Source organism: Chinchilla lanigera, unplaced genomic scaffold (assembly GCF_000276665.1).
Source record: "Chinchilla lanigera isolate Chin_1 unplaced genomic scaffold, ChiLan1.0 scaffold00026, whole genome shotgun sequence".
NCBI classification, from domain to species: domain Eukaryota; kingdom Metazoa; phylum Chordata; class Mammalia; order Rodentia; family Chinchillidae; genus Chinchilla; species Chinchilla lanigera.
In genome coordinates, this window is record NW_004955427.1 from 21,379,757 (window position 1) to 21,394,258 (window position 14,502).

Here is a 14,502-nt window from a genome sequence, read left to right on the forward strand (position 1 = left end):
AAAAAAAAAAAGAAAAGAGGGCATGTCCACAGAAAGACAAAGCATATTTACCAAAATTCTACACTGAACACCTGAGATGGTATAAAAGGTGATTCTAAAGGACTGTGAATGAAAGGTTAAATGATTGCCTCCCCATTCATATGTTGAAATTCTAAACTCCAGGACCCCAGAAAGTTACCATACTTGGAAGCAGAGTCTCTACAGAGATAATCAAATTAACATGAGATCCTTAGGGTGGGTCCTAATTCAAGAAGTGGAAATTTGCAGAGAGAACCATATATGGAGGGAAGACAAGATGGCGTTCACTAGCTAAGGAAAAAGACTTGCAACAGATCCAGTCCTACCTGCAGCCCTCAAAAGGAGCCGCCATGCTTGATATCCTCACTGGGTACTTCCAGCTTAGAGGGAAAAAATTCTATTGCTTAGGCCATGCAGTTGGTGGTACATTGGTGGCAAATGGATGCACTTGGTAAGAGTGTGTACAGCTAGAGAAATGCGACTAGTTTATCAGACAGATGGTAGGGCAATCAAAAAGGATTAGGTGACCTAAGAGAACAAAAACATTTCACAAAGCAGCGGGTAGTCACAGTGTCAAATTCTGTGGAAAGGTGAAGTAGCACAATGACTGAAAATGTCAGTCGAGAGGTACTTAGTGACCTTTAAAGCACTTGCAGTTGAATTAAAAAAGTAAGCTTCAACAGTGGAGAATATAGAGGTAGCCAGGAGTAACCACTCTTGTAAAAAATTTCGTGACAAAATGAGACCCACGCCCTGGAGCCTCTCTGCTATTCAATAACATCCACATGGAAATGACCTAGAGTCAGATCAACCAGACCTGGAGTCTTTCCTCATTCACTGTAACGGCTAAGCAATGAGAGAAAAGTCAATGCTTCCCCCCGCCGACACTGATTTAGGAAGGATTTCAGGAACAAAAGTACTTTTACAGCTGTGATTTGACATACTGAAGTGTTGCTATGAACACAGACTCCATCTCCTGTATTGCTAACGGAAGTTGTTTGAGGATTCTTAGAGATGAAGACTCTGGTGAATTTGGTGATATAAAGAAGAAAACAAGCCAAGTGACATTTCAGAGGTCTCATATTCAATAAGCAAAGAGCAAAACAAAACAAAAGAACACAGTAGAATTAGAATAGAGATGTATTAAGGTATTTTCTTAGAAAGCTTTGGGTCAAAATGTGTCTAAAATTTGCTTTCTGTACTATCAGGGAAATATAGGATAAACCAACTAAATATCACAGCTCTGATTCACTGAGGATGAAAGTAATCAGATTTAACTGCACAAAAGATCTAACAAAAATTAATGAACACTTAGGTAAGTAAGCCAATAAGTCTATGTCTATGTCAGAAACTGATAAAACTGAGTAAGTCCAAAAGACACCTACCCAAAAGGTAAACCTGGATCATAATTCCCATCTTAAAACTGTCTTCCACTGACTAAACAAATTACAGAGAGTACTGATGAAATAAATGATATGTCATTTTTATAGCCTGATTAGAGAGAGAAATCAGCCATTATGAAATGATGAAAGAAATTCAAATGTATTTAATCATTCCATGAGCTTTAAAAAAGGAAATCTAAATCACAAAAAAGCTCATTCTCACTAAATATTAAAGAAATATGAATACAGACACCAATGAGACATTTTGATTTATCAGATGAAACAGTAAAATAATCCAATTAGAAAATTGGGCCAAAGATATAAAAAGGTATTTTCCCAAAGAAGATATACTTGTGCCAAATGATCACTTGAAAAGATTTTCAAAGCTATTAATGATTATAGAAATAATTATTACAGATCAGCATGGTGTAAAGCCATAAAATAACACCATCGCTGGCAAGATGTAGAGAAGCAGGATCATGCATACATTGCTGTTGAGAGTGTAGAATGGCACAGTCTCTCTAGACAGCAGTTTGGCAGTTTCTTACAAAAAGTAAACATGCGCTTACCATGTGGCCTTGCAATTGCATTCTTGAGCATTTACCCCAGAGAAACAAAAAACCCTGCTCATAAAAGAATATGTACGTGAATATTCATACCAGCTTCATTTATAATAATCAAAAGCTGAAAAAAAATCTTTATTTGTGAATAATCAAGTAAACTGTGGTACATACACCAGGAATAATGCCCAATGATAAAAGGGAAAGAATTTTTTTTTTTTTTTTTTTTTTTTTTTTTTGGTTTTTCTCTGGTACCAGGAACCGAACTCACGACCTTGCGCTTGCCAGGCAGGCACTTTGCTGCTGAGCTAAATCCCCAGCCCGGGAAAGAATTATTTATACACACAAAAACTTGGATAAATCTCCACGGAATTACGCTAAGTGAAAATACCAATCCCAAAAGGCTACATACTGCTGGAGTCCATTTACAGAATGTTGTTGAAGACACAAGATCGCAGGGAGAGAGACAGAGCAGCAGTTTGAATGGGGAGGGTTGTTGGGAAGAGCAGGGCTGTGTGGTGACAAGGGGACAGTAGGAGTCAGGCTTGTGGGGATGACATAGTTCTGTGTCTCAATAATGGCAGCCATCAGACGACCTACACATGATAGAATTTCCTAGAAGTACACACATGCAGAGAACCTGCCTGTGATAGAATTTCCTAGAAGTATGCACATGCAGAGATATAATTATTTTCAAATAAAAGTTATAAAAAGCAATTTAAAAATTCAAGATGCTCATCTTCACTAAATACAAAAGGCATGCCAATTCAAATGCCCACAAGACATTTTCATGCATCAAATTAACAGTTGTGGCTTTTGGGGGTTGGTAGGGAAAGCGATACTAATGAGTATATGATAGGAAGTGTTTCATATACTACTGGTTGTGGGAATATGAATCAGTATAAACTTTCTGGAAAGCAATTTGTCCCTATCCATGCAGGTCTTAAAAGGTTCACCCCCATTTGGAGCACTCCCTGATTTCAGTATTTTCCACCTCTGTTCACTCAGTATCTTTGTCCTAGGCACTGTACTACACATTAGAAAGACACTAAAGATGAGCAAATATGCTTTCTGTCCTCAAGAATCTCACATTAGGGATAAATATGTCAAAAGGGATGTGTTGTTTTAGAGCAGTGAACTGTGCAAGTTTTCACAGGAGCTCAAAAGTAGCTGTTTTCTTCTGTGGGCAGTAGGGTGTCTTAGATAATGCCAAGGTTTTGAGGCAGTTGCCTGTAATTATCAAACAATAAGCAGTTAATACATAGTTCTCCACTAGTGTACCAGTGGTGTTGACTTGGAGAAAGTATCTAACACCCTGAATTTCAGTGTCCTCCTCTGTAAAATGAGGCACTTTACCAAAGCCATGAAAGTTATAAGAATTTGTAATGGGCCTGGCATGGTAGTGTATACCTATAATTCCAGCATCTCAGTTGCTTTCCTCATTACTGGAACACAATACCAGACACCCATAGTTTGAAAGAGGAAAGATTTATTGTGGCTCACAGTTTGTAGAGGTTTCAGTTGATGGTTGGCTGGTTCCAAGGCAGGGTGGCATGGCAGAGGGCAGCTCCTCACATTATAGGAGGAGCGAAGCAGAGGTCAATGAGATGAAACCTGCAGGCCACGCCCCAGTGAGCCATCTCTTCTGACCGGACACCACCTACAAACCACAAGTCAGGCATAGCACCCCATAATCCAATCAATCACCTTTCAAAAGTCCCCAGCTGTGACTGCCTGATGCTTTAGGGGGACATCTAAGCCCTGCTACTCAGGAAGCCCAACCAGTAAAATCACAAGTTTGAGGCCAACCTGCACAACTAAGCAACACTTCGTCTCTAAATAAAATTTTAAAACAGAGCCAAAGGTGTAGCTCACTGGTGGAATACTTGCAGGCCCTGGTTCAATCTTTGTACTGCAAAAAAATAAAACAAAAAACTACAATGGATGTACTTTTCTGTGGAAGTAAAACATTTTAGGACTCATGCTCATTTCTTTAAAGTCTATTATTTCCTACATTTTAAATCAAGTCTTGGATTTCTGAGGGGTTCTGACAAATGGAATCTTACCTGTGACCTACAAGTTGCGGTTGACTGTATAGAAAAGAAATGGGCAGGCCAAGTGCAAGTGAGTAAGGTGAAAGCCAAACAACAAAGCCACCTAAACTAAATTTACATAGGTAGCATGCCTAAATTAAATCTTACATTATAAATTGGTAACCATGTGACTATCTTTATGAAATTGTCTATGAAAATTTGCTTTTTAGCCCTCTGAACTTCATTTATGTCTGCTTGTAATTTGTAAAAACTTTTGCATATCAGTCATACTAATTTACTTCTAATTCTAGAAGTTATAAACTACCAGTTTCCCTTATAGAAAATATTTGCCGGGCATTGTGGCACATGCCTGTAATCCTAGCACTTGGAAGGCTGAGACTGGAGGATTGCTGTGAATTCCAGGCCATTCTGGACTGCATAGTGAGTTCAAGAAAGCCTGAACTACAAAGTGATACCTTGTCTCAAAAATAAAAAATAAAAAAGAAAATATATACACTTTTGCTGTGATAATTTCACCTGTAGGAGTCTAGCTAATCAAATAATAAGAGATAGAAACAGAATTGTGCAGAAAAGTGCTTACTATAGAATTATTTAATATAGTGAAAAATAAGAATTAACTTCAATTTTTAATGGATGGGTAGTTAAATAAAAATAAAGTTGAGAGTGACTTTATAATAACAAAAGACAACAAAAACAATGAAATCATAACGAAAATAATGCATAAAAATGAAATATTAAGCAAATATGTCAAATAGGCTGAGTGGTTAAACTCTAGATAGATGATGGAATTGTGGAAGAAAAGGTCTTTGGCAGGAATTGCCACATTTACAGTGAACTTAAACTGTTCTGCTAAGCTAGATGAAATCAAGTTAAGAAGTGACTGAGTGGTAAAGTACAGCCCTTAAGCCAAGAGGGGCCAACAGAGAACCCCGGAGGACGGAAGTGAGTAACACAGGCAGTCTGTGGTTTCTGCCTAGGCCCACGAGCTATGAATGGTGGAAGCTGCACTCACGGCCCCCAGCCTCCAAGCTGCTGGTCACCGCACTGCTGGTCCACGTGAGGTTGTGGGCCAGGAGAGCTTAGTCTTATTTGTCCAGAGAAGTCAGAAAAATGAACTTATTTGTGAAATCTCTTGCCGTCTCCGTAATCGCCCAGTATCTGAAGGGGCTGGTTTGGCCTAGGCCACCAGTTCTCACCTTGGTCTCTGTTGGTGGCCTCTCTCTGAGGAGAGTGAGGCAATTCTGGATGGAGTGATTTTGTAATGTATTATATTTGGGGCCCAAGCTGTAGTGAGTCAGAGCTAGAGAAAAGGGGGCTGGGACTATTTGTTTATGAAATTATTCAGTGAAGTTTTATTTAACGTTGGGAAAATGAAGATGAATCAGATAGATATCCTGTATAGAAGCTACAGGGAGGAAGTATCACCATAGCTGACATTTCTTAACGTCTGGTGGGAATTATGGTAGAGAGTATTAAATCACATGTTGGGCAGGGGATATAGCTCAGATCTTGCCTGGCAAGTCTGAGGTGATGAGTTTGATTCCTGGTACCAAAAATAAATAAATAAATAAATAAGTATATCGCATGTTGCCTCGTTTAATCTCACAACTGCAGGAGGTAGGGACTATTACGATTCCTGTTTTCCCATGAGTGAAAACTGATTCTTGCCCACCACCTAGCTGGTAACAGAGCCAGGATTCCAAATTCTCATCGGATTCCAAACCCAAGCTCTGACAGGCCATGCTATCTATATATTATAGCAGATCAGGGGATGAAAAGATTACTTCTTGCAAGTAGGAGGATTTGTGCATACAACTACTTAAACTTGGAAAGAGCTGAGTTGAGTCAAGGTCCAAAGCAAGCTCTGGGGAACACAGCTATAATTCCAGTACTTAGGAGGCCGAGGCAGGAGGATCAGTGAAGTTCAGGGCCAGCCTAAAATATCAAGACCATCTCTCAAACAAACACAAGGCAAGCTCTGACATCTATATGACACAGACAAAACAAGGGAGCAGCCCAGTGCTCTTGGGCAGGAACCAAGTCCAAAGCAGAGATTGAAAATTAAAGGCTGGTGGATGAAAAATGGTCTATAGACAGAGATCAGTCAAAGTAGCAAAAGCAGAAGACATAATCATATCTAGTTGCCCATATTTCAAAAATCTGGAGAATTTACATCGCCCTGGATTTCTAGCTGCTCTGGAGAATCAGAACACCTGATCACGGTGGGCTCTGTTTTCACACGGTAACCACAAGAGAATCTGGCACAGGCTGCCCAACTTCCCTCGAAGAATTAGAGCCCCTCCCATGTGGCTGGTCGCACTTATCGTTTTGGCCCGCTTGGACTCTACAGGGATCTGAGTCCAAGGGCTGCAGCCTTGAAAGTAAGGCAGCAGAAGTCAGAGGGATAAGCAATGAACCAGGCAGATGCGCACGAGGGGTCCATGCACAATAGTGTATAAGTCCGCACCCAGCCAGTCCACTGCCCCAGAGAAGCAGATCCTACAGCAAAAGTCCTTTATCTTCCTCTCTGAGATCGTGACCTGAAGATTGTAAGCAAGTGAACAGGGAAAGACTGGGGAACTCGATTGATGGCTCAGTGGAGAAGGCGGGAATGTGAAGGGGATGGAGAGTGTGGAGTGCAGGGAGTAGGGAAGTTCATGACCTTGCACAGTGCCTGACCTAAAATTCCGTTTCCAGGATTCTCTGGTTGTGAAGTGTTCGTTGTTGCCAGGAGTAAAAAAAAAGAAGAAAGTAGATATAACATCACATGTGCTAGATAATATTTTCCTCTTTGGAAAAAAAATGAGGAAATTGAGGTTCAGAGAGATTTACTAACTTGCTCAAGGTTGCACAATTAGTAAGAAGCAGAGGAAAGAGATGTATTCAAAAAGTGCTAAACCATTCGGCATTATGTCCAAAAAGTACACAGACCTCCATCTGACATTTTAACAGTCACATAGCAGTATCAGCTAGAAGGTAAAAACTGTTCAATCCTATACCCTTCGAAAAACTTGAGGTCATTAGCTATATGGCCCGGGCAAGTGGTCTAACCTCCCTGAAGCTGTATCCTTGTGAAGATTGATGGAAACAATGCACTTAAAGTACTTAAAGTGCTTTAAAGCACTACACAGTGACCACCTTATAGCAATCAGTTAACAGATACTGACTTTAATAAGTGGACATGTACTGAGCTCCTCTCTGAATCTGTTAGTATGCCAGCCAAGTACCAAGAATGCGAAGGGAATGAATTATGTTTCACCTTCTTATGGGGTCTCAGAATGCAATGGCTGTATAAACCGTGAAACTTTAACACAGTGAGGGAACTATCACAATAGAAGAGTAGGATGGTTTGGGAGTGAGGAAGATACAGGCCTGGTGAAAGAGCAGGGAGGTAGACACACAGCTGCAGCTGCAGAGTGGCCTGGCTGCCACGGAAGAGCAGGGATTGCAGTGGAGAAGGAAAATGACATCCAGGCAGAAGGAACAGCTTGGGAAGATGGGTCAGTGCGTGGTCCCAGGGTGACCTGCAGATAAATCACATGGGTTCCGTGTTAACAGACAGAAAACACTGGATTCTAGCTGTGAAGAACCTTGTGTGTCTTGCTCAGAAGTGTGACCGCTAATTGGCGAGAAACAAGGATCAAGTCTCTAAAGCAAGGAATTTTCATAATCAGATTGTCTTCAAAGAAAGACGATAAAGGCAACCAGCCAGGAAGCTGTTGTAACATGGTGGTGAAGACTCCAAAATTAGCAGCCGATGAGTTGGAAGTGGGTGGTGAGGAAGAAAGATGATGTAACACACGGCGTACCATCCACAGCGTAAAAATGGTCAGGGCCCTTCTCTCTGACCACAGTTGTCCCAAGGGACCAAAACAAACACACAGAAAACCTCTTTTAAAAATAATCTCTTTTGTTTGTATGCAAATAGGCTGTGAATAACGAAAGTACAATTCACATGCTCTGTTTGTCTCCAGTCCATGAAATTGACTTACGAATGCTGTTCTCCTCCAAAATTCTAACTGCTTGCATTAAACCTATAGCAAACCACTGCAAGCCTTATTTCCAGGTGTTTTCAACCTGATAATAAGATTTGAGTAAAGCTCAAATGTAGTCAGTTTTCAAAAGTGAGATGCAAGAAGAGCGACATCTTGTCTTACTGGAAAATTTCCTTCTGGTAGCTGGTGGTGGATGCTTAGAATCTTCTGGATAAAGACACTAAAGGGAGGAGGAAGAGACTGCAGAAACTATACCGCCATGGTTCTTCACCACCAAATGGAAAACTGCAAATCCATGTGAATGGACGCACTGTTCAAAGAGGCACAATTCTCTGGTTACAAAGATGCAGCTGGGAATCTCCATGCAGTGCCCTTTCCCCAGGCCCTATTGTGAAATGGAAGCTTTAAAAAATTCAGTATTTTTTTAAAGCATGCTTAGTCATATTGGCTGTGTTCTATATGGCCCGATCTACTTTACTTTACTTTGCAGTGCATATCTTATTTATACTGTTACATAAATATTTTGCATAAGGTGCTTTCACAGATCTTACACTTCCCTAAATTTGAAATATGCTGCCATTTGTTAAAATGTGTTAGTTTTGTTATGTATGATATGTCCTCCTCTGCACAAAAGAAACAAATATGAACTTAACTCTTCAAGTAATTTTTGCAGTTACAATATTACCTGATTTATTTCTCCTAACTCAGACTATAAAGGAATGGACAGTTTCTCAGAATATGTAAATGCGTACCCTCAAGCTATCAGGCCCCATTAGATTCAGAGCCGCAGTCTCCTGAATTTAAGTTTAATGCAGGTAACACTGAAGATTGAAGGGATAAGTTTGAAATCATTTAACTATTTTGAGTTCTGAAAGAGTGATCTCACAGATGTTGGTAGTTTGTTGGAGTCAATTTTTCTACTTGCTGCTGTATACTGTGCTCATCTTGGAAAGATTCTATCTAGTTTTGTTATTTGTTGTGTAATAGGCCATCTTTTGTGTAAACTCTCAGAAGTCCTGTAAACTACTGAATAGATAGACGCTGGAGGGGAAGTTGAAGATCTCTACTGTGCTTTCCCTGCATAATGACTACGCAGACCCCGAGACACGGTCAAATATGAAGAAAAGAAGAACCAGTACCTCCAGGAGAAGACTGTTCCTGAGCCAGACAGCCTGGGAAACCTTTCTTAGCTGTGACCTATACAATCTGGTTAGAACCTACCTCATAGTGTTAGTACCATGGTGTTTAATCATGATGCCATACCTAACTGAACTTGCACACACTGAAGATCCCTTGTCGGCCAATCCCTTGACCTTATTAGAAGGATATCGGTCTTTTGCACTCAACTACAAGCTCTAGGAGGGCAGGACCACTCTTCTTTAGCTCATTTTGGATGGCAGGGTCAGTTTAAGGTACTCGGTCAGGGCCGTTTAAACATTTATTGAATGAATGAAGGCAGATTTAAAAACAGAAATTCTAAATGGTGCAATAATATCTGTGGATTCTAAGATCTTACTAAGTAGAAGATGGGAAACATTACTGAGATACAAAGTTGGGTAGGGACAAGGAAAAGCAAAAGCATGTGTCTTTGTGTGTCAGCAGCGTCCATACCTACTCCCAGTTCCCATGCAGACCTGCTACCTGGCCTAGCTCCTTCCATACACAGCAAGCAAGCGAGCGGGAATGATGCTGTAGATATGGTCTTGCTGCTATATCCTGGTCTCTAATATCCATGGCATAAGTTATGAGTCCCTCAGTTCTCCCACGCTGTAGTCCTTCTGTGGCTTAGTCTCACTTCCTGACCATGATCCAATTCTCCTCGGGGCCTTGTGGCCTGTATCCCCCTAGTGGGCCTTGTTCCACACACTTCTCAGAAACGCCTAATTCTGAGTACTCCATTACACCACCTGCGCATCCTGCTGTGTCTCCACCAGACCACAGACCTTGCTTAGACCCTGGGTGTTAGATTGTGGGTCCCTCACCTGTTGCAGTCACTGTCAGTAGCCTGAGGCCTACCCATCCACCCCCTTCTCATCCTCCCCATTGCCTACACCCCACAAGCAACTGCAAATGTAAAAGGCCACACCCATTCCTGAAACAGTAGTACTTTTTCTAAAATCTGCATCCTGTTGAAAACTTTTACCCTTTTCACAATTTTTTCCCTGAGTGTCAATTTTAATACAAGCAAAGGCAATCTTCAGTCTATATAAATGTATTTTGTTGGTGAGGTACAGGTTTATTTTATTAAGCCAGTATGTAATATTGTGAGAAAGCACAGACAAAGTCTTGGCATTCACTTGGTAGAATTCTGCAAATACCTATTGGTGTCCCTAGCTTTTCTAACTTTTCTCTTGAAGACATCTAGACAAAAGCATCTGTTTAGGTCTCAGGTTCCGGGTTCTGGTAGAATACAAGTTAAGGAACAATACTTGTTGCCTCTTTCCTAGCATGCATGAATGATGGGTGTAAATTTGCATCATGAGAAAGCGAATAAAAGACGATACCCTAAGGTAGCCTGAGAGACAGAAAAAAACAGCCTGGGACCAGCATGGCATCTGTGTGCAGTTGTAAGAGTGAGGGTCCCTTGCTATCGTGATGACTCACTTGCATGACACAAATACCAACCTGCAAACACTGGGGAAACAAAAGTACTCAATCTCTAATGCTTCACCATATAAAATTTGCTCCCAGTGTGGGATAAGATCATATCCTCCCTCAAAAAAAAAAGAAACCCACTACATTTCTAAGAACGTTCCTCCAGAAAAAAAATGGAACTGAAAACCCCTTTTAAAAAAATTGATCTGGGCCCTAGAAAACAGTGGGGCTTTTCTTTAATTTACCTAAGACGTTAAAATAAAAATCTATGATTCTGTATCAGAAATATGCATAAAATGTCAAACTAGAGGGCAGGGATACAAAACTAGAGAGTTTTTCTCAACAATATTATATGTACGCCATTTGATTATGAGTGGGCAACATGGGGAAGTGAACCTTTGGACAGTGAAATTGATGCTATTTTTTGCCACTAGTCTGGGAGCTTTCTAAAATGTCACATCAATAATTTAGTTGCTTTGCCAGGAATCAGTGCATGTGGTTAGTATGTGTGTTTTAAAAAAAATTAATAGCCTTTATTTTTAGAACAGATTTAGATTACCAAGAAAAAAAAATAAGCAGATAGTACAGAGAATTCCCATCAACCCTCTACCCAGTGTACAGTTCCCCTATCATTACAGCTTGCATTAGTGTGATATATTTGTTACAATTAATAAGCCAGTAGTGATACATTATTATTAACTAAAGTCTATGCTTTGTGCTGAAGTTTCATAATAGTTGTAAGGTTCTATGGGTTTTGACAAATGTAATATCATATACCCACAGTTAATGTATCATACAGAATACCTTCACTACCCTAAGAACTTGTGTTTTACCTATTTATCTCTACTTGCCTCCCTCTAAGCCCCTGGACACCACTGATCTTGTTTTACTGCTTCTGTAATATTGGTTTTTCCAGAATGTGTTCATACTGGAATCATCCAGTATGTAGCCTGTTCTGAATGGCTTCTATCCTTCAGCAATACGCTTTTAAATTTTCTCCATGTTTTTACATGTCTCAATGGTTTATTTCTTTTTATAACTAAAAAATATTCCATTGTATGTGTGAATACAGTTTGTTCATCTATTGAAGGACATATTAGCTGCTTCCAGTTTTTTAGTAATTATGGATAAAGCTACTACAAATATTTGTAAGTGTTTGGGCAGATGTGCTTTTAACTCAATTGGCTCAATAGATCTTTTTTTTTTTTTTGGTTTTTCTCCAGTACCGGGAATCGAACTCTCGACCTTGCGCTTGCCAGGCAGGCGCTTTGCCGCTGAGCTAAATCCCCAGCCCGGCTCAATAGATCTTAAAGTGTGATTGCTGGCTAGTATAGTATTGCTGGCTAGGAAAGTATGTTTAGCTTTGTAAGAAACTGCCAAACCATCTTTGAAAGCCATTTTACCATTTTGCACCTTACCAGCAATGAGTGAGGGTTTCTATTGCTCCACGTCCTTGGCAACACTTGGTATTATCACATCTTCAGGTTTTGGCAATTCTACTCTCTGTGTAGTGATATCATATTGTTTTAATTTGCAGTTCTCTAGGGTATGATGCTGACCTTTTTCATGTTTATTTGCCACCTGTATACTTTTTGATGAGGTAGATGTTCAGATCTTTGGCCTTCTAAGAATTGTGCTGTTCTCACGTCTTTGATTCTAAGAGGTCTTTGCATATTTTGGATAGCAGCTCCTTTATCAGTCTCTTTTGCAAGCATTTTTTCCCAGTCTGTGGCTTGCTTCCTCATTCTTTTACAGTTAACAGTTTTATCGCATTCGTAAAAGGCAAATTTGTTGTGAATGTCTTCTGGGTGCTCACTCTCAGGTGATATCTCTCCCTCTCAGGTGATATCACTGAGCTGTGGACCCTTCGGTGTTTATTAGGAGAGAAGAGTTGGGTCCTAGGGAGTATGGATGGCTACTTTATTTGAGCTTGTGCAGCAGGGGCCCTGGGCTGCATCACTACTACATTGAGAACAGTTCAGGAATTCTGTTTATAGTAACATCCTGTTGCCCTGGCGTGGATTATACTCTGCCTACAGTATTAATTCATGCATCCAAGTACATAAGAGGTCATCACTTTCCTTATTTCCTTTTAGTTCAACCAAATCTCACCCATGAGCCAGATGCACAGAATACTTCATCTTATCGTAGAGGGTGTTCCCTTTCTCTCCTGTAGCTAGAATTCCAAGCTAGAATTCAAGTTCACCTGGTGCCTGAGAAACCATACAAGGGCCTCAACTGCCTAGTCGGTGCTGATTGCCAGTGGTTCCCTCACTACCTGAGACCCTGTAAAGTCTAGCAGCTCCCTGTCCCCGTGCCACAGTGTGGACTGAGACCGGCCTCCTGACCTGTAGGCCCTGCCTTGCTGGAGTGAGCCAGCACCTCCTGGAGTGATCTGTTACCCACCCCTCAGAGAGAACTGAGGGAGGGGAACTTGGCTTTCCACTGCTCACAGGACCCAAAACTTTCTCTGCTGTCCCCCTTCCCCTTGCATCTCAAAAAGAGGAAGAGTTAAAAATACAGGACCCTTGTATCATCTCTTCCATGAGTTTTCACAAATGTTAAGAAGAGCCTTTGACTTTGGCTCTCTTCTGCACTTTTTCATCTCTGTATCAAGAAAGTTTAGAAAACAAACACTAATGAACATTTCACTAAATAATGCTGCTATCATTTGTGGAAACAACTTCATCCTATATTGGAACCATCACTTGCACTGCCACCTAGAGTAATTTAGGCCCACAGAAACACAGGAAGTCAGGAATACACAGCAACTGACGTATGGCTCAAATGGGAAATTTTAGCTAAGTATGTGGATATTTCTAATTTCTTGCTTTGCCACACAGAGTAGATCCAGAGAAGGATCTCTTGGGCACTGGTTGAGTGGTCAGGAAGATATCACCCTCCACCTGCCCACAGTCACTGTGGCTTCTCCCCTTCCCGCTGCTTTCCTTGCAGCCTGGGCCTCAGACCTGAGGACATCCGGGGATGCAGCAGTTGAGGAAGCAGGCCCACACCGAAAGCAGCTTTCTGAGGTTACCAGCAACTTCCTCCTCACCAAGCGCAAGGACCTGATTTTCATTCTGCTCAACCTCCCTTCCTTCACTGTGGCACCTTGTCAGCCCTTGGCTTTGATGACATGGACGGGGCAGAGGCCTTCTGATTGGCTGAACGCTGGCCACCCGAAACACTGACACAAACAAGACAGTGTATAGGGCGGTGATCTGACTTGTGTGAAAAAAACCATGGCCAGCCAACCTCCTGTAAGTGTTGTAAGGTCGGTGCGATCTCTGACTCACTGATGAAAGTCATCTCTATGCTGCATGTTCCAAGCTGTCGCTGCCAGCCCTCTGTGCTAGGAGGTAGGTTGACTCCCTCAGGGACAGAGGGGACGGATGGTGGGAGAACCTCCACGGATTAGGGTCCTAGAGACCACAGCCAGGAGGAGTAGTCTCAGACACTGAGAATATTTAGCTGAGGGGAAATGTATAATATATGCTTTAGGGTATTTGGACAGTTTTATATTAAAAGATGTAAGAATATATTCTGATAATCTTAGCAAACAGGACAGCACCAACTATATGGTGCTTGTGTGTCTGGGAAGAAAGGAGTGATAGATCTATGATGATTTTTTTAAAAATTTGTCTATCTTTTTTTAAATAAGATAGTCAGTTTTTAGTATGAGAGGTGAGAGAACAAAGGCTAGAGATGAATCTAGCAGAGATGACATTGAGGAGTCCTTGCAGAGACTGGAATGATGGCTTCTGAAATCCCTTACAGCTGTACAACTCTAAATCACAGAGACTCCTGTGACACCGCAGATCCCTTATTTCTGGTGCCTGCCTCACCCCTCGTCCCCCACCCACCTTCACTTCCTGTAACAGACTTCTATGTTACAGCA

The 14,502-nt window shown here is 41.1% G+C and overlaps 1 protein-coding gene across 2 annotated transcripts in view; it reads left to right on the top strand.

Moving 5' to 3' along the window:
- The window catches only part of Cd86 (CD86 molecule), a 60,948-nt gene that overhangs the window by 3,937 nt on the left and 42,509 nt on the right, over positions 1 to 14,502 (top strand). The window contains exon 2 of one of the 2 annotated variants that reach the window (XM_013515236.1): positions 13,560 to 13,963. The exons of the other annotated variant lie outside the window; for it this stretch is intronic. The gene's annotated coding sequence lies outside the window, so the exon portion shown is untranslated. The remainder of the gene's footprint in view (positions 1 to 13,559; positions 13,964 to 14,502) is intronic. 2 annotated transcript variants of the gene reach the window in all.